Raw genomic sequence first — 20,106 nt, forward strand, 5'->3', positions numbered from 1 at the left:
GTGAATAAGACCATCTTGGAAATAAATACTATGGAACAGTGGAGCCACCCAGGGGATACCACATGGGACAACTTCTTCCCCTTCTAAGCCCTATCTCTGTTGCACAATCACCTGCAAATAAATGACATTTAAACCACTAAGTTTTACAGAGGTTTTCTAACAGCAATAATTAAAAACAACTTCATTGACCCTGAGGTTCCTACACTCATCATACTGCCTGTATCAAGAAAGGCATGTGAGAGCACCTGCTGAAGGCCACTCATGCCCCTTGAGTATGTGAATGAGCACTCAATAGACCACCCCCCTACCAGGCAGGACCAGGCAAGTGAACAAAGACCACTCTAGTCAGCTGAAATAGAGGATTTAATACAAGGATTTGATATGTACGTGATGAAAGGGTGAGAAGATGAACAGGTTTCTGTGGCAATTTCACTGCACAGAGGAGCTACCACCCCAATAAAGGAAGGGGTAGTGTTTGGAGTAATCAAAAGCAAGGGTCATCTTGTGGGTTAAAAACATATTGAGGACCACCCAGTAGAATCTTGGAACCATGGAGCTAAAGGCTTTCAGCAGGAGTTAGAGGATTAAAGAGGATGTGCTCTGCTGGGAACACTGCCTAAGGCAGAGACAGGAAAAAATACTCTGGCTTTTTCATTTCTCTTCTTCCATCTCCTGGCAGGGACTCCCACTGGTCAAATCAAAAGGGTAGCCAGATGACAAGGTAGCTGGTAAACAGAAACTTCTGGAGTTAGCCCCCTGGGCATAGACTACAGCAAGAGAAGCAATCAGCCAATGTGATCCAGCTCAGCCCTGCAAGCATTTGTGTGCACATCTAGGGAAGCATAGCACACTTGTGCTCACAAGCAAGCCTGTGTCCCTGTCGATAAAAAAGAAAAGGATGAAGAGGTCAGTCACAAAGTGCAAATGCGTCTCTCCTTTTCCTGTATGTTACACTTTATTAAAGTGATGCAGTCTTGTCTCAGAAGTTACAGGATAGTTTGAAGACAGGACTTATATGGGCTGAATTGTGTCCTCTCCACAAATTCACTTAAAGTCCTAACTCCCAGGACTTCAGAATGTGACTACATTTGTAGATAGGGTCGTTAGAGGAATGATTAAGTTAAAATGAAGACATTAGAGTGGGCCTGAATCCAAAAGGACTGATGATCTGATAAGAAGAGAACATTAGGACACAGGCATGCACAAAGGGAAGAATAAGGACACAGGGAGAAGATGGCTGTCTATGAACCAAAGAGTCAGGTCTGAGAAAAATCCAGCCCAGCTGACAATTTCACTTGGACTACCAGACTCCAGAAACTGTCACAAAAATTAATTTCTGCTGATTAAACTACCTAGTGCATAATAGTGCGTTATAGCAGCCCTGGCAAACTAATACAAACTCTTTGCTTTTTTTTTTTTTTTTTTGAGAAGGCATCTCTCATATTTATTGATCAAATGGTTGTTCACAACAATAAAATTCTGTATAAGGGGGTCAATGCTCAATGCACAATCATTAATCCATCTCAAGCCTAATTCTCATCAGTCTCCAATCTTCTGAAGCATAACGAACAAGTTTTTACATGGTGAACGAATTCTTACATAGTGAATAAGTTCTTACATGGTGAACAGTGCAAGGGCAGTCATATCACAGAAACTTTCGGTTTTGATCACGCATTATGAACTATAAACAATCAGGTCAAATATGAATATTCATTTGATTTTTATACTTGATCTATATGTGGATCCCGCATTTCTCCCTTTATTATTATTATTATTTTTATTTTTAATAAAATGCTGAAGTGGTAGGTAGATGCAAGATAAAGTTAGAAAACATAGTTTAGTGTTTTAAGAGAGCAATTGTAGATGATCAGGTGTGTGCCTGTAGACTATGTGCTAATCCGAGCTAGACAAGGGCAATAAAACATCCACGGATGCAGAAGCTTTATCTCAAAAAAGAGTGGGGGGGATGAGGTTCTAAGCTTCACCACTGTTGTTCCCCGATTTCTCACCTGATTGCCCCCCTGCGACTGTGCCTGCCTTATGTTGTTCCTCCCTTGAGGAATCTTAGCCGTCTCTGGCTAACCAGTCATCTTCCGGGGCCATACAGGGAAATGTAAAGTTGGTAAGTGAGAGAGAAGCCATATTGTTTGAAAAGGTTAGCTTTGTACTTCTTTGCAGATTTATACCCTGTGGCTTCTATGCCCAGCACTTGTCTCAAGGTATCTTTAACACCTGGAGGAATTATGATACTCGGTAAATTCGATATGAGGCACGAATTCTATTTAAGGGTTGTAATTAGGAAGGAAGAAGAAAAGCTATAGAGGTAGCATATGGAAGAAAACATGGGAGGATTGATTATTTCTTTGACATATCTTCTTGTAGAGAACCTTAAGCATGTATAGGTTTTAAACTACTAACTAACTTGCACACACATACTAACATAATAGGAATACGGTGACATAAACAAAGCAAATCTATAATTACCAGCCATCTCCAGTGAAGCCAAGAAAACCATTTAGGCACCCTAGGCATTTGTGAAAATTTGTCTATGATATGATGGATATTGTCCAACTGTACTTGAACAGTCTGAGAGAAATCAGACAAATTAAAGCAAACCATTTCTGGGATCTGTTCACATCCCATATGTTCTTTTAACCGTAGATAGTCTATAGTCATGAGATTTTGGAGTGCTACAACTTGCACCCCTCCCAACTCCTGGTTGAGTTCCAACAGTACAGATCCGGTCAAATTCGTTGTCTCTCTGTATGCACATGCCAGCCTAGACATCTCCCTCCACATTCCTATGGCTAGTCCAGGAAATGGTGGGGTGGACGCAGCCACAACGGCAGCATAGCCTGGATCCCTGTGGAGGCTTTTTGATGATCATCCCTGGGCACGAGTCCTCCAGAGAGAGCTGATGCCGGAATCTCCTCCTCATATCGTATCTTAGTTCATTTTCTGGGTAGCCAAGCTAGGCCTTCATCTTCTGCATAGAAACAAACAGACCCTTTGCCCACCCTTTGACATGCTCTCTATACCACTGTGCAGAACTCATTGAAGGTCAGCACACAGTAACTGCTTTTTTTTTTTTATTAAGAGAAAGGCATATTATTAGAAAAGAGTACCTCCATAGCTGATCATCTAACACCCTTTAAGGGATCAAAATTAAGGATATTGAAAGCATCTGTTAATCTTTGATTTACCAATAGTTTTATCCTATCAAGGAGTAATCCCCCTTTAATTTCTTTCTTTCTATTTTTTTTTTAATCTTTAATCTACACTTACATGAAGAATACTATGTTTACTATGCTCTCCCCTATATCAGGTTCCCCCTAAAAACCACATTACGGTAACTGTCCATCATCATAGCAAAATGTTGGAGAATCACTACTTGTCTTCTTGGTGTTGAACAGCCCTCCCCTTTCTCCCTCCCCCCCTATACATGCTAATCTTATTACCGCCCTTCTTCTCCCCCCCCTTATCACTCCCTGCCCACGCATCCTCCCCAGTTCCTTTCCCTTTGGTACCTGTTAGTCCATTTTTGGGTTCTGTAATTCCGCTGCTGTTTTGTTCCTTCAGTTTTTCCTTTGTTCTTATACTCCTCAGATGAGTGAAATCATTTGGTATTTCTCTTTCAACACTTGGCTTATTTCACTGAGCATAATACTCTCCAGCTCCATCCATGTTGCTGCAAATGGTAGGATTTTTCCGCTTCTTATGGCTGAGTAGTATTCCATTGTGTATATGTACCACCTCTTCTTTATCCATTCATCTACCGATGGACATTTAGGTTGCCTCCAATTCTTGGCTATTGTAAATAGTCCTGCGATAAACATACGGGTGCATCTGTCTTTCTCAAATTTGATTGCTGCGTTCTTAGGGTAAATTCCTAGGAGTGGAATTCCTGGGTCAAATGGTAGGTCTGTTTTGAGCATTTTGATGAACCTCCATACTGCTTTCCACAATGGTTGAACTAATTTCATTCCTACCAGCAGTGTAGGAGGGTTCCCCTTTCTCCACAACCTCGCCAACATTTGTTGTTGTTTGTCTTTTGGATGGCAGCTATCCTTACTGGTGTGAGGTGATACCTCATTGTAGTTTTAATTTTCATTTCTCTGATAATTAGCGACGTGGAGCATTTTTCATGTGTCTGTTGGCTATCTGTATTTCTTTCTTAGAGAACTGTCTGTTCAGTTCTTCTGCCCATTTTTTAATTGGGTTATTTGTTTTTTGTTTGTTGAGATATGTGAGCTCTTTATATATTCTGGACGTCAAGCCTTTATCGGATCTGTCCTTTTCAAATATATTCTCCCATACTGTAGGGTTCCTTTTTGTTCTATTGATGGTGTCCTTCGCTGTACAGAAGCTTTTCGGCTTAATGTAGTCCCACTTCTGTGGACATTCATTTTTGCTGTTGTTTTCCTTGCCCGGGGAGATATGTTCAAGAAGAGGTCACTCATGTTTATGTCTAAGAGGTTTTTGCCTATGTTTTTTTCCAAGAGTTTAATGGTTTCATGACTTACATTCAGGTCTTTGATCCATTTTGAGTTTACCTTTGTATATGGGGTTAGACAATGGTCCAGTTTCATTCTCCTACATGTAGCTGTCCAGTTTTGCCAGCACCATCTGTTGAAGAGACTGTCATTTTGCCATTGTATGTCCATGGCTCCTTTATCAAATATTAATTGACCATATATGTTTGGGTTAATATCTGGAGTCTCTAATCTGTTCCACTGGTCTGTGGCTCTGTTCTTGTGCCAGTACCAAATTGTCTTGATTACTATGGCTTTGTAGAGCTTGAAGTTGGGGAGTGAGATCCCCCCTACTTTATTCTTCTTTTTCAGGATAGCTTTGGCTATTCGGGGTCTTTGGTGTTTCCATATGAATTTTTGAATTATTTGTTCCAATTCATTGAAGAATGTTGCTGGTAATTTGATAGGGATTGCATCAAATCTGTATGTTGCTTTGGGCAGGATGGCCATTTTGACGATATTAATTCTTCCTAGCCATGAGCATGGGATGAGTTTCCATTTATTAGTGTCCCCTCTAATTTCTCTTAAGAGTGACCTGTAGTGTTCAGACTATAAGTCTTTCACTTCTTTGGTTAGGTTTATTCCTCGGAATTTTATTCTTTTTGATGCAATTGTGAATGGAATTGTTTTCCTGATTTCTCTTTCTATTGGTTCATTGTTAGTGTATAGGAAAGCTATAGATTTCTGGGTGTTAATTTTGTATCCTGCAACTTTGCTGTATTCCGATATCAGTTCTAGTAGTTTTGGAGTGGAGTCTTTGGGGATTTTTATGTACAGTATCATATCATCTGCAAAAAGTGACAGTTTAACTTCTTCTTTACCAGTCTGGATTCCCTGTATTTCTTTGTTTTGTCTGATTGCCATGGCTAGGACCTCTAGTACTATGTTAAATAACAGTGGGGAGAGTGGGCATCCCTGTCTGGTTCCCAATCTCAGAGGAAATGCTTTCAGCTTCTTGCTGTTCAGTATAATGCTGGCTGTGGGTTTATCATATACGGCCTTTATTATGTTGAGGTACTTGCCCTCTATTCTCATTTTGCTTAGACTTTTTATCATGAATGGATGTTGAATTTTGTCAAATGCTTTTTCAGCATCCATGGAGATGATCATGTGGTTTTTGTCTTTCTTTTTGTTGATGTGGTGGATGATGTTGATGGATTTTCGAATGTTGTACCATCCTTGCATCCCTGGGATGAACCCCACTTGGTCATGGTGTATGATCCTTTTGATATACTGTTGAATTCTGTTTGCTAATATTTTATTGAGTATTTTTGCATCTACATTCATCAGGGATATTGGTCTGTAATTTTCTTTTTTGGAGGGGTCTTTGCCTGGTTTTGGTATTAGGGTGATGTTGGCCTCATAGAATGAGTTTGGGAGTATTCCCTCTTCTTCTATTTTTTGGAACACTTTAAGGAGAATGGGTATTATGTCTTCTCTGTGTGTCTGATAAAATTCCGAGGTAAATCCATCTGGCTCTGGGGTTTTGTTCTTGGGTAGTTTTTTGATTACTGTTTCAATTTCTTTGCTCATAATTTGTTTGTTTAACTTTTGTGTTTCTTCCTTGGTCAGTCTTGGGAGGTTGTATTTTTCTAGGAAGTTGTCCATTTCTTCTAGGTTTTCCAGCTTGTTGGCATATAGGTTTTCATAGTAGTCTTTAATAATTCTTTGTATTTCTGTGGAGTCTGTTGTGATTTTTCCATTCTCATTTCTGATTATGTTGATTTGTATTGATTCTCTTTTTCTCTGAATAAGTTTGGCTAGAGGCTTATCTATTTTGTTTATTTTCTCAAAGAACCAGCTCTTGGTTTCATTGATTTTTGCTATTGTTTTATTCTTCTCAATTTTGTTTATTTCTTCTCTGATCTTTATTATGTCCCTCCTTCTGCTGACTTTAGGCCTCATTTGTTCTTTTTTTTCCAGTTTTGATAATTGTGATGTTAGACTATTCATTTGGGATTGTTCTTCCTTTTTTAGGTGTGCCTGGATTGCTATATACTTTCCTCTTAAGACTGCTTTTGCTGCGTCCCACAGAAGTTGGGGCTTTGTGTTGTTGTTGTCATTTGTTTTTATATATTCCTTGATCTCTATTTTGATTTATTCATTGATACATTGATTATTTAGAAGCATGTTGTTAAGCCTCCATGTGTTTGTGAGCTTTTTTGTTTTCTTTGTAGAATTTATTTCTACTTTTATACCTTTGTAGTCTGAAAAATTGGTTGGTAGAATTTCCATATTCTGGAATTTACTGAGGCTCTTTTTGTGAGCTAGTATGTGGTCTATTCTGGAGAATGTTCCATGTGCACTTGAGAAGAATGTATATCCTGTTGCTTTTGGATGTAGAGTTCTATAGATGTCTGTTAGGTCCATCTGTTCTAGTGTGTTGTTCAATGCCTGTGTGTCCTTACTTATTTTCTGCCCGGTGGATCTATGCTTTGGGGTGAGTGGTGTGTTGAAGTCTCCCCTAAAATGAATGCATTGCAGTCTATTTCCCTCTTTAGTTCTGTTAGTATTTGTTTCACAAATGCTGGTGCTCCTGTGTTGGGTGCATATATATTTAGAATGGTTATATCCTCTTGTTGGACTGAGCCCTTTATCATTATGTAGTGTCCTTCTTTATGTCTTTTTACTTTCTTTGTTTTGAAGTCTATTTTGTCTGATATTAGTACTGCAACCCCTTTCTTCTCACTGTTGTTTGCCTGAAATATGTTTTTCCATCCCTTGACTTTTAGTCTGTGCTTGTCTTTGGGTTTGAGGTCAGTTTATTGTAAGCAGCATATAGATGGGTATTGCTTTTTTATCCATTCTATTACTCTGTGTCATTTGATTGGTGCATTAAGTCCATTTACATTTAGGGTGACTATTGAGAGATATGTACTTATTGCCATTGCAGGCGTTAGATTCGTGGTTACCAAAGGTTCAAGATTAGCTTCTTTGGTATCTTACTGCCTAACTTAACTCGCTTATTGAACTGTTATATACACTGTCTGGAGATTCTTTTCTTCTCTCCCTTCTTATTCCTCCTCCTCCATTCTTCATATGTTGTGTGTTTTGTTCTGTGCTCTTTTTAGGAGTGCTCCCATCTAGAGCAGTCCCTGTAGGATGCCCTGTAGAGGTGGTTTGTGGGAAGCAAATTCCCTCAGCTTTTGCTTGTCTGGAAATTATTTAATCCCGCCATCATATTTAAATGATAGTCTTGCTGGATACAGTATCCTTGGTTCAAGGCCCTTCTGTTTCATTGCATTAAATATATCATGCCATTCTCTTCTGGCCTGTAGGGTTTCTGTCGAGAAGTCTGATGTTAGCCTGATGGGTTTTTCTTTATAGTTAACCTTTTTCTCTGTAGCTGCGTTTAAAACTCTTTGCTTGTCCTTGATCCTTGCCATTTTAATTATTATGTGTCTTGGTGTTGTCCTTCTTGGATCCTTTCTGTTGGGGGTTCTGTGTATTTCCATGTCTGTTCGATTATTTCCTCCTCCAGTTTGGGATAGTTTTCAGCAATTATTCCTTCAAAGAGACTTTCTATCCCTTTTCCTCTTTCTTCTTCTTCTGGTACCCCTATAATACGAATATTATTCCTTTTGGATTGGTCACATAGTTCTCTTAGTGTTGTCTCGTTCCTGGAGATCCTTTTATCTCTCTCTATGTCAGCTTCTATGTGTTTGTATTCTCTGGTTTCTATTCCTTCAATGGCCTCTTGCATCTTATCCATTCTGCTTATAAATCCTTCCAGGGTTTGTTTCACTTCTGTGATCTCCTTCCTGACAACTGTGATCTCCCTCCGGACTTCATCTGATTGCTCTTGCCTTTTTCTCTGCATCTCATTCCATTGCTCTTGCATTTTTCTCTGCATCTCCGTCAGCATGTTTGTGATTTTTATTTTGAATTCTTTTTCAGGAAGACTGGTTAGGTCTGTCTTCTTCTCAGGTGTTGTCTCTGTGATCTTGGTCTGCCTGTAGTTTTGCCTTTTCATGGTGATAGAGATAGTTTGCAGAGCTGGTACGAGTGACAGCTGGAAGAGCTTTCCTTCTTGTTGGTATGTGGCTTTCCTCTCCTGGGAGAATAGCGACCTCTAGTGGCCTATGCTTGGCAGCTGTGCACAGACAGGGCTTCTGCTACCTGCCCTTTTGGTATGGAGTTTATATCCGGTGTTGCTGTGGGCGTCGCCTGGCTGGGGCTGCCCCTCCAAAATGGTGGAGCCCCATTGGAGGGGGAGTGGCCGGGAGTCTATTTATCTAGGTAAGGGGCCTCTGTGCTCCCTGTTGCCCAGGGGGTTAGAGTGTCCAGAGATCCCCAGATTCCCTTCCTCTGGTCTAAGTGTCCTGTCCTGCCCCTTTAAGACTTCCAAAAAGCACTCTCCAAACCGAAACAACAACAGCAACAACGAAAGAGGAAAAAAAAAAAAGAAAAGGAAAAAATCGAGCGATTTTCTTTGTCCTCACGCGCCAGTCCCAGGCACCTGCTCACCGGTCTTGCTGCCCTGCCTTCCTAGCACCGGGGTCCCTGTCCATTCAAGGCTTTCAAAAAGCACCCCCTTCGTGAGGCGCTGGGTTCTTGCAGGTGTGGATGTGGTCTGGATGTTGTCCTGTGTCCTCTGGTCTCTATTTTAGGAAGTTTTCTTTGTTATATTTTCATAGATCTATGTGGTTTTGGGAGGAGATTTCCACTGCTCTACTCACGCTGCCATCCTGGCTCCGCCCCCAAACTCTTTGCATTTTAAGTTGATTTGTTTTCCCTACCAGCCCCACTCCTATCCACTGAACTGAGACCAGACCACAGCAACTGTCATGTTGACAGACACACCTGAGGATCAAATGTCATTTTGTGTTCAGAAACACCGTGCCTTGAGACAGCCACAACTCTGCTTCTCAAGGCCCATGCAAATGCACCTCTGAACCAAGTCCCAGAAATTCGTATTACAGCTGCTGATCCCTCCATGTTGAGTGTCTGTGTGGGGACAGGTAAGAGGATCCCAGAGACTGAAGCCCAGTGACTCCATGTACAGATTCTCATGAGGAAATGTGAGCGATGGCAATTCCCCAGTCAACCTTTTTATCTTTCACTTCCCTATGCCTTTTTTCCCCAGTGGACTCCTGGACTGTCCTCTTTAAAACTTCCTGCCTCAACTCAACTTCAAATAGTATCCCTTAAAAACTTCCTTTTCTTTCCAGGTGTCAAACTTTTCATTTTGATTCCAAGGACGTGGATATTATGTCCTGGCTGAGAAGATAATAGATGGAGAAAATAGCACAACTTTATAACATAAGTGATTTCATAGCACTCTGGTGAGGAAGTAGCTTCTTTGCTATATTCAGGATTTGAAAACCTTAGCTGACACCCTAGAGTGAATAAGGAACAGGCTGGGAGCAGACTCTGTGAAGCTGTGCTCCTTTAACAGCTGGTATTAAAATGCCCTCCTGGGTGTGGATTATTGCTGTTTTACGCCCCACCCCCACATGTACATTGCACATCGATATAGGATAGTCAATAAGAAGAGCCTTCCAAACAATTAAGTTTGCTAGTCAGAAGTCTGTTGGGATATCAGAATATTTTAGGGCTCATACCTTCATTGTCAGCTTATAACGGTAAGGAAAAAAGAGGAAAAGTTATGAATCTAAAATATAAAAATACAAAATGACAAGGAATGGGCTTAGTGACCTTATTAAAATGGAGTGAGTTGATTTAAAGCAATTTCTGCATCTGCCTATTCTTTTGTTTTACTGAAAAAATTATGTCAGTATAAAGAATTGTAATTTTTTCAAGATTTTATAGTGACATTTTTCAAAAACACAGATAACTGAAAGGTGTTCAATGAATACCCGAATATCATCACCTAGATTTTACTATGATCAACATATTGTACTAGTTCCTCACACATTTGCACACATATTCATCTACATATTCATCACTTAATGCATTTCTGAAGTATTTAAAAGTAAATTGCAGGCATCCCTACACAATCTTTCTTTTTTATTAAGGTATCATTGATATACAATCACATGAGCAACATTGTGGTTACTAGATTCCCCCCATTATCAAGCCCCCACCACATACCCCATTACAGTCACTGTCCATCAGCATAGTAAGATATTATAGAGTCACTACTTGTCTTCTCTGTGTTATACTTCCTTCCCCATGCCCGCCCCCATAAGTTATGTGTGCTAATCATAAAGCCCCTTAATCCCCTTATCCCTCCCTTCCCACCCACCCTCCCAAGTCCCTTTCCCTTTGGCAACTGTCAGTCCATTCTTGGGTTCTGTGAGTCTGCTGCTGTTTTGTTCCTTCAGTTTTTGCTTTGTTCCTTGGCTATTGTCAATAATGCTGCAATAAACATAGGGGCGCATATGTCTTTTTCAGACTGGGATCCTGCATTCTTAGGGTAAATTCCTAGGAGTGGAATTCTTGAGTCAAATGGTATTTCTATTTTGAGTTTTTTGAGGAACCTCCATACTGCTTTCCACAATGGTTGAACTAGTTTACATTCCCACCAGCAGTGTAGGAGGGTTCCCCTTTCTCTGCATCCTTACCAACATTTGTGGTCCCTAGTCTTTTCTATGTTGGCCATCCTAAATGGTGTGAGGTGATATCTCATTGTGGTTTTAATTTGCATTTCCCTGATAATTAGCAATGTGGAGCATCTTTTCAGGTGCCTGTTGGTCATCTGAATTTCTTCTTTGGAGAAGTGTCCATTCATATCCTATGCCATTTTAAAAAGGTTATTTGCTTTTTTGGGTGCTCAGGTGTGTGAGTTCTTTATGTATTTTGGATGTTAAGTGCTTGTCGGACATCTCATTTACTTTCTGCTAGCTCATCATTAGTGTATAGGAATGCAACAGATTTCTGTGTATTAATTTTGTATCCTTCAACTTTGCTGAATTCAGATATTAGATTTAGTAGTTTTGGAGTGGATTCTTTAGGGTTTTTTTATGTACAATATCATGTCATCTGCAAACAGTGACAGTTTAACTTCTTCCTTGCCAATCTGGATGCCTTTTATTTCTTTGTGTTGTCTGATTGCCATGGCTAGGACCTCCAGAACTATGTTGAATAAAAGTGAGGAGAGTAGGTATCCTTGACTTTTTCCAATGTTAAAGGAAAAGCTTTCAGCTTCTTGCTGTTAAGTATGATGTTGGCTGTGGGTTCATCATATATGGCCTTCATTATGTTGAGGTTCTTGCCCTCTATGCCCATTTTGTTGAGAGTTTTTATGTGAATGGCTGTTGAATTTTGTTGAATGCTTTTTCAGATTCTATGGAGATGATCATGTGTTTTTTGTCCTTTTTGTTGATATAGCGGTTAACGTTGATGGATTTTTTAATGTTGCATCCCTGGAATAAATCCTACTTGATCATAATGGATGATCTTCTTGATGTATTTTTGAATTCAGTTTGCTAATATTTTGTTCAGTATTTTTGCATCTGTGTTCATCAGGGATAAATTACAGGTCTGTAATTTTCTTTTTTTGTGGTGTCTTTGTCTGGTTTTGGTATTAGAGTGATGCTGGCCTCGAAGAATGAGTTTGGGAGTATTCCCTCCTCTTCTACTTTTTGGAAAACTTAAAGAAGGATGTGCATTAGGTCTTCACTAAATGTTTAATAAAATTTAGCAGTGAAAAAATATAGTCCAGGTATTTTGTTCTTAGGTAGTTTTTGATTACCAGTTCAATTTCCTTGCTGGTAATTGGTCTATTCAGATTTTCTGTTTCTTCCTGGATCAGCCTTGGAAGGTTGTATTTTTCTAGGAAGTTGTCCATTTCTTCTAGGTTATCCAGTTTGTTAGCATATAATTTTTTATAGTCTTCTCTCATAATTCTTTGTATTTCTGTGATATCCATAGTGATTTTTCCTTTCTATTTCTGATTCTGTTTATGTGTTTAGACTCCTTTTTTTTCTTGATAAGTTTGGCTAGGGGTTTATCTATTTTGTTTATTTTCCCAAAGAACCAGCTCTTGCTTTCTTTGATTCTTTCTGTTGTTTTATTCTTCTCAATTTTATTTATTTATGCTCTACTCTTTATTATGTCCCTCCTTCTACTGACTTTGGGCCTCATTTGTTCTTCTTTTTCTAGTTTCATTAGTTGTGAATTTAGACTGTTCATTTGGGATTGTTCTTCTTTCCTGAGGTAGGCATGTATTGCAATTCCCTCTTAGCATGGCCTTTGCTGTGCCCCACAGATTGTGTGGGGTTAAATTATTGTTGTCATTTGTCTCCATATATTGTTTGATCTCTGTTTTTATTCAGTCATTGATCCATTGATTATTTAGGAGCTTGTTATTAAGCTTCCATGGGTTTGTGGGCTTTTTCGTTTTCTTGTGTAATTTATTTCTAGTTTCATACTTTGTGATCTGAGAAGTTGGTTGGTACAATTACAATCTTTTTGAATTTGCTGAGGATCTTTTTGTGGCCTAATATGTGGTCTATTCTGGAAAATGTTCCATGTGCACTTGAAAAGAATGTGTATCCTCCTGCTTTTGTGGGGAGTGTTCTATAGATGTCTGTTAGGTCTATTTTTTCTAATGTGTGGTTCAGTGCCTCTGTGTCCTTACTTATTTTCTGTATGGTTGATCTGCTCTTTGAAGTGAGTGGAGTGTTGATGTCTCCTAAAATGAATGCATTGCATTCTATTTACTCCTTAAATTCTGTTAATATTTGTTTCACATATGTAGGTGCTCCTGTGTTTGGTGCATAGATATTTATAATGGTTATATCTTGTTGTTGGACTGACCCTTTCATCAATATGTAATGTCTGTCTTTGTCTCCTGTTATTTTCTTTGTTTTGAAATCTATTTTGTCTGGTAAAAGTACTGCAACACCTGCTTTTTTCTCCCTATTATTTTCATGAAGTATCTTTTCTCATCCCTTCACTTTTAGTCTGTGTATGTCTCTGGGTTTGAAGTCTCTTGTAGGCAGCATATCTATGGGTCTTGCTTTTTTATCCATTCTGTGACTCTGTTTTTCAATTGGTGCATTCAGTCTATTTACATTTAGGGTGAATATTGATAGATATGTAGTTATTGCCTTTGCAGGGTTTGGATTCATGGTTATCAAAGGTTCAAGGGCAGCCTCTTACTTTTTAGCAGTCTATCATAGCTCACTTATTACGCTATTATAAACAGAGTCTGATGATTCTTTTTCTCTCCCTTCATTTTCTACCTCCTCCACTCTTTATATTTTAGGTGTCATATTCTCTACTCTTTGTGTATCCCTTGACTGACTTTGTGTTTAGCTGATTTAATTATGCATTTGGTTAGTATTTAATTGGCCTACTTCCTTTTCTGTGGTTGTAGTTTCTCTAGTGATAGCTATTTAGCCTTAGGCATACTTCCATCTATAGCAGTCCCTTTAAATACACTGTAGAGATGGTTTATGGGAGGTAAATCTGTCAACTTTTGCTTATGTGGGCATTGTTTAATCCCTCCTTCAAATTTAAATGATAATCTTGCTGGATACAGTATTCTTGGTTTGAGGCTCTTCTGTTTCATTGCATTGAATATATCATGCCATTCCCTTCTGGCCTGTAATGTTTCTTCTGAGAATTCTGATGATAGCCTGATGGGTTTTCCTTTGCAGGTGATCTTTTCTCTTTCTGGCTGCTTTTAATACTCTGTCCTTGTCTTTGATCTTCACCATTTTAATTATTATATGTCTTGGTCTTGTCCTCCTTGAGTCCCTTGTGTTGGGAGATCTGTGGACTTCCATGTCCTGATAGACTATTTCCTTCCCCAGATTGGGGAATTTTCAGCAATTATTTCTTCAAAAACACTTTCTATCCCTTTTTATCTCTCTTCTTCTTCTGGCACTCCTATAATGTGAATATAGTTCTGTTTGGATTGGTCACACAGTTCTCTTAATATTCTTTCTTTCCTAGAGATCCTTTTTTCTCTCTCTGCCTCAGCTTCTCTGTATTCCTGTTCTCTGATTTCTATTCCATGAACAGTCTCTTCCACATCATTTGGTCTGCTCTTAAATCCTTTCATTGCTTGTTTCATTTCTGTTATCTTCCTCCTGAATTCACCCCTTAGCTACTGAATATTTTTCTTTAGCTCTATCAGCACACTTATGACTTTTATTTTGAATTCTTTTTCAGGAATATTGGTGATTTCAGTCTCACCAAGCCCTCCTTCTTGTGTTTGAGAGATTTTGAATTGAACAAGTTTCTTCTGCCTTTTCATGGCAATGGGAGTGTTCGGCGGTGAGTGGCGTGTGTGTCAGCTGGTAAAACAAAGTCCTGCTTGCCAGTCACCTTGCCTGTCTCTGCTGTCTGTGCCGGGTAACTGCACTTAGGGAGCAGCCTCTGGATTAATCCCCTAGGCTGCCATGGGCAGGGAGGCCCTTGGGATAGCTAGGGCACTTGTGGGCATCGCAGGCCAGCGGTGTGTGTGTCTGCCACAAGGACAAGGCCCCATCATGCCTCCCAGTCTTTGTGCCTGTCTCCTCTGTCTGTGCTGTTCAACCGCATGCAGGGAGCAGCCTCTGGGTTAATCCCCTAAGCTGCCATGGCGGGGCAGCCTTCGAGATGGGTTAGGGCAATGGTGGGAGTCGCAGGCCAGCTATACATGTTCTGCCATGAGAACAAAGCCCCTTTGTGCCTCCCAGTCTCCACGCCCGTCTCTGCTGTCTGTTCCATTATATTGCACACAGGGAGGAGCCTCTGGATCTGGGCTGGTTAGCCACACACAGGGAGAAGCCTCTGCATTATGTTGTGCAGTTGCTGTAGGCAGGGGTGGCCTCTGGCTGGTCTGCAGCAATGGCAGGGACAGCCAGTTTGCATGTAGGTGCTGGTGGGGAGGAAGGAGTGGCAGGCCACTTATCATGGTGAGGAGCCTCAGGGCTGCATTGCTGACCAGGGGGATAGGATTCCTGAAGCTTCTAAAAGTTCCCAGTCTGCTTGGCTGAGTGTGCCAGGACGATTTTGTCCACCTGTTCCTTCTCCCAAACCCTTGCTTCCCAGCAGCCCTCTGATCATTGAAAGGTCCCTTAAAGCACCTGCTTTTCTTTTGTCCCAGGGCAGCTGGTTTTGGGAACCTGCTCACAGTCTTAGTCTCAGGACCCACCTTTTAGGCCCTCCAATCTCCAGAACACCATCAATGTGGGTCTGTGCTCCTGGGGTAGATTTCCAGGGCTGGGTATTAAGCAGTCCTGTGCTTCCACTCCCTCACTGCTCTGATTCTTTTTCTCCCACCAGTGAGCTGGGGTGAGGAGAGCGCCTGGATCCTGTTGGGTCATGGCTTTTTACTTTACCCTTTTCCATGAGATGTTTGCTTCTCCCAGATGTAGACTGTCTGGTATACTCTTACTTCTGGTCACTCTTTTAGAAATAGTTGTATTTGCTGTATTTTCAAAATATATGTGGTTTTGGGAGGAGATTTCCACCACACTACTCATGCCACCATCTTTTTCTCTCTTCCCTACACAACCTTTTAAATGATTTAATATGTATACTAGTAAGTAGTTTCAGTATTTTACTGATATTATTATGTAAAATGTACACACATTGAAATGATGCAAATATTAAGTGTACATTTGAGGAGTTTTGCAAATGTATACACTGTAACCCAAACCCCTATCAAAATACAGAACATTAATCTCACTAGTTTCCAGTCAATATTCACTTCTATTTCACCCACATTGGCAACCTTGTTTAGATTTGTTTTCCAAGACCAGTTTTGCTTATGTAGAATCTCATGTAAATGGAATGGAACCTTATATTCTGTTTTGTGTTAAGGCTTTTTGCCCAGCATGTTTTTATGATTCATTATTGTTCTTGCATGTATCACACATTCATTTCTATTTATATAATGTTCCACTGTGGGAATGTACCAAAGTTTATTATTCATCTACTGATGGATACCAGGGATGTTTTCCAGTTTTTACCTATTTTAAATAAAGCTGCTATGGGCATTCTTGGGCAAGTCTTTTTTGTGGACATGTTTATATGTCTTTGAATAAATAAATAGGAGTAGAATTCTGGGTCATAGAAGAGGCTATAACTTTCCCTTCCAGCACAACTTTATTTGCTTTCCACATATTTCTGTATGTTCTATTTTCATTCTTACTCAGTTCAATATGCTTTTAAATTTTCCTTTGAGATGTCCTTGTTATCCCATGGGTTTGTTTTTTAATTTTCAAGTATTTGATGGTTTTCCTCTTATTTTTCTGTTTCTGACTACTAATTAAGTTACACTATATTTAAAGAACATACTTTCATGATTTCTAATATTTGTAATCTGTTTAGGGTTATTTTATGACCCAGGGTAAAGTATATCTTTGTGAATAACTAGTGGGCACTTAGAGAACAGTGTATTCTGCTGTTGTGGACTGGGAAGTTCTGTAAATGTTGGTTAGGACCCATTTGTCAGTGGTCATACTTGATACTACTATAAATTTTCTGTTATCAGTGTAGTGCTTATATCAGTTACATAGAGGGGTTTGTTAATGTGCCCAAATAGAATTGTGAATTCATTGACTTCTCTTTTTACTTCAGTTAGTTTTTTCTTTGTGTTTTTGGATCTCTGTTGTTTGGTACACACACTTTCAGGACTATTATATCTTCTTGGTGGTAGTCATTTCATTGTTATTCAGTGTCTTTCCTTGTACCTGGAAGATCTTTTTTCTCTGAAGTCTATTTGGTCTGAACCTAAGCTTTTGTATTTGATTGATTTTTTTATTGCATATCTTATTACAACCCTTTTCTCTTTTTCTCACATATATCTTTATATTTGAAGTAAGTTATTTATAGACAGCCTATAGTTGGGTCATTAATTTGTTCAATTCAATTTCTGTGTCTAGACAATTTACTTTTAATGTAATTATTAGCATGTTATACTATTTAAGCCTATTATTTGTATGGATCATTGACTTTTAATTAGGTTTTGCTGATATATCCAGAACATACATTAATAAAATTAACAGTGTTTGGAAATAATATTGAATGACTAATATCTTTCTTTATCTTATGTTTTTCTATCTTAACAGACATATTTTAGAAAGGGGCAGATGTTTACAGTAATGAGTACATTTTTAATAAAATATTAAGAGAACCGGTAGACTGCTGATGGGAACAGGTTTCTTTTGGGGTGATAAAAATACTCTAAAGTTAGATTTCAGTGATGGCTTCACAGTACTGTGAATGTATCAAAACCATTTAATTGTATGTTTTAAATGAATGGATTATATAGCATATAAATGGAACCTCAATTATGCCATTAAAATTCAAAGGTAAAAACGAACAAAACAGTTTGTAAATCAATTTGACGGTCATATTTTGCTAGTTTTATTATTGAAATTTGACACTCCCAAAAAAGCCACACCCTGCATTTGGACACAAATGTGGTAAGATTCCCTTTCAACTTTCACAAGTTAATTTCATAATAATAGCTTAGGGCAGTTTTTAGGTTAAATAATGTCATTATTTTGGGGTGTTGTAATAACATTCCCACTTGAATTTCTTCTCTGTACAGGTAAAAATAAATGAGCAAAGAAAATTTGACAGTACAGAGAAATAAAGATCTAAGAAATCTATAAACTACTGCTGAGCTGAAAGATATTGGCTCTCCACTGAAATGTTTCACGGGCAACTTGGACTGAGTTGTCCAACACCTCCTGCTCCAACGTGCAGCAACTGCTACAACTCCTCTTCCCTTGTCTCTGTCAGTGGCAGCCTCTTGCTCAAGCCAGAACCTTGCATTATGCCTGCGTCTTCCCTCTCTGTCAGCCCAGCTATGGAATGGCTTCTGAATTATCTCTTGGAATGATCCTTCCCTGCCATAACCCAAGTTCATGGCAACTTCATTTACCGCCTAACTACTGACTGCTCTCCAGAAGGCAAAGCTTTATCACCTGCACATTGAGATCCCTTCACACTGGCCACTCCTGCACTTCAAGCTATGTCAGGAAATCCTTTAATCACATATATTTTCCACAAATAGCATTTTCCTCTTTGAATATGTTTTCCTTTAACATTTTATTCATATTCAGAAGCCCAGATAAGATTTCACATTCTCCCTGAAGCCCTAGTTGTCCAGTTTGTTCATCCAGCTTTGGGGTACATTTTTGCTCTACACATGAATATTATATTGCAATAACCTCAGCTTTTTTTTTCATCTCATCCACTAAATTGTCCAGTCTTTAAGGACATGGTTCATGCCTTGTCCATCTTAGAATCCCTACTGTTTTGTCCAGTTTCCAGTAGTTGCTGGCCCCAGTCAGTGTGTGTCAAATTTGATTTAACTTGTTTCAGGATCCAGATGTCCTTCTCAGCCATGAAATCCTTTGGGGAGGGACTTTTCCTAAATATTGCAAGTTTCCAAGACTGGTATAGAGTGCCTGATAGCAACAGTTTCTTAAAATATGTTTAATGGATATTAATGTATGAATTAATTAATGAAAATCAACAAAGTAGCTAACATTAAAAGAGTACTAAATTGGAATAGGGACACCTGGACATCTGTGATTACATGTTTTTAACAAGCTGCTTCTCCTGGGGCTGCCTACTGCATGTTAGGTCCATAGATTATAGAATCTAACTGTGTGGGTTAAATTCTGGCTCTGCCACTTTTAACAGCTATGTAACCTTAGAAAGTAGCTCAATATAGTAGGCATTATTTCAGTTGGCTGACCTTTTAATTCTATTTGGGGTACACCCAAGACCACAGTGCATATACCCTCACATAGTTAGACAGGTGCTTCACTACTTCTGGCCAATGGACTGTGTATAGAAGTTTGTCTCTTTTGGTCCAAAACATTTAAAAATTGGTGCATGATGATCAGCTATCAGTCTCTTTTCCTGACACAGTGACAAGAAAGGCATGAATCAAAAAACAACTGGAGAATTTTACACAAATCAAAATGTTCAGGTTTCTGAATTATCACCAAATAAACACAACTGTGTAACCACCAAGCAGATCAAGAAATAGAATATTACCAGCATCTGAAACAATTCCTTTGTGAATTCCCAATTCTTATGTCCTTTCTTCTCTCCAAATTATCCCAGCTTCAAGCATCACAGATTCTTCTTGCCTCCTTATGCAAGCAGTCCGTGTGTGCCCCTTTGTATGAGGTAGCATTCATTCAGCTTGATACTGGTGAGATACACAGCAAGTACTCATTTCCACTGATGAGAGTATGTCATTATATAAAGACATCAACATTTATATAGCCATTCAACCATTCATGGGCATTTTAGTTATTTCTAATTGGAGAGATGTAGCTACCCTCCCAAGTTATTGTTCCTTTCAGTTTCTTGATGTCGTTAGGCAAGAGGTCACCCTCAGTTCCTTGCAAGGACTTCTCTGTCACCTCGAGCATGCAGGAGAACCAGAGAGAGATTGCCAGCACGGCAGAGGTCACAGCCTCATAAAACCTAATTTTGGAAGTGACATCCTGTGGCTTTTGCAGCGCTCTATGCACTAGGTCCAGCCCACACTCAAGGACAGTGAATTCCATGGTGTATGGATACTGGACAGTGGGCACCACTGGGAGGCATGTCAAAGGTGCTTATCATGTCATAACCTATGGAGTCCAAGAATGTAAGAAGTTAATATGAGATGTGCTGTTATTATGTGTATCATGAAGAA

General features: G+C 39.3%; 1 long non-coding RNA gene across 2 annotated transcripts in view; it reads right to left on the reverse strand.

Moving 5' to 3' along the window:
* Positions 1-17,681: 17,681 nt before the first annotated feature.
* LOC118973638 (uncharacterized) overlaps positions 17,682-20,106 on the reverse strand; it is a 62,934-nt gene continuing 60,509 nt past the window's right edge. Inside the window, exon 4 of one of the 2 annotated variants that reach the window (XR_012131888.1) lies at positions 17,682-19,828. This is a non-coding gene — a long non-coding RNA (uncharacterized lncRNA). The remainder of the gene's footprint in view (positions 19,829-20,106) is intronic. The other variant, XR_012131885.1, reaches the window with a different exon arrangement.

The sequence above is a fragment of the Manis javanica genome, chromosome 1 (assembly GCF_040802235.1).
Source record: "Manis javanica isolate MJ-LG chromosome 1, MJ_LKY, whole genome shotgun sequence".
Taxonomy (NCBI): Eukaryota; Metazoa; Chordata; class Mammalia; order Pholidota; family Manidae; genus Manis; species Manis javanica.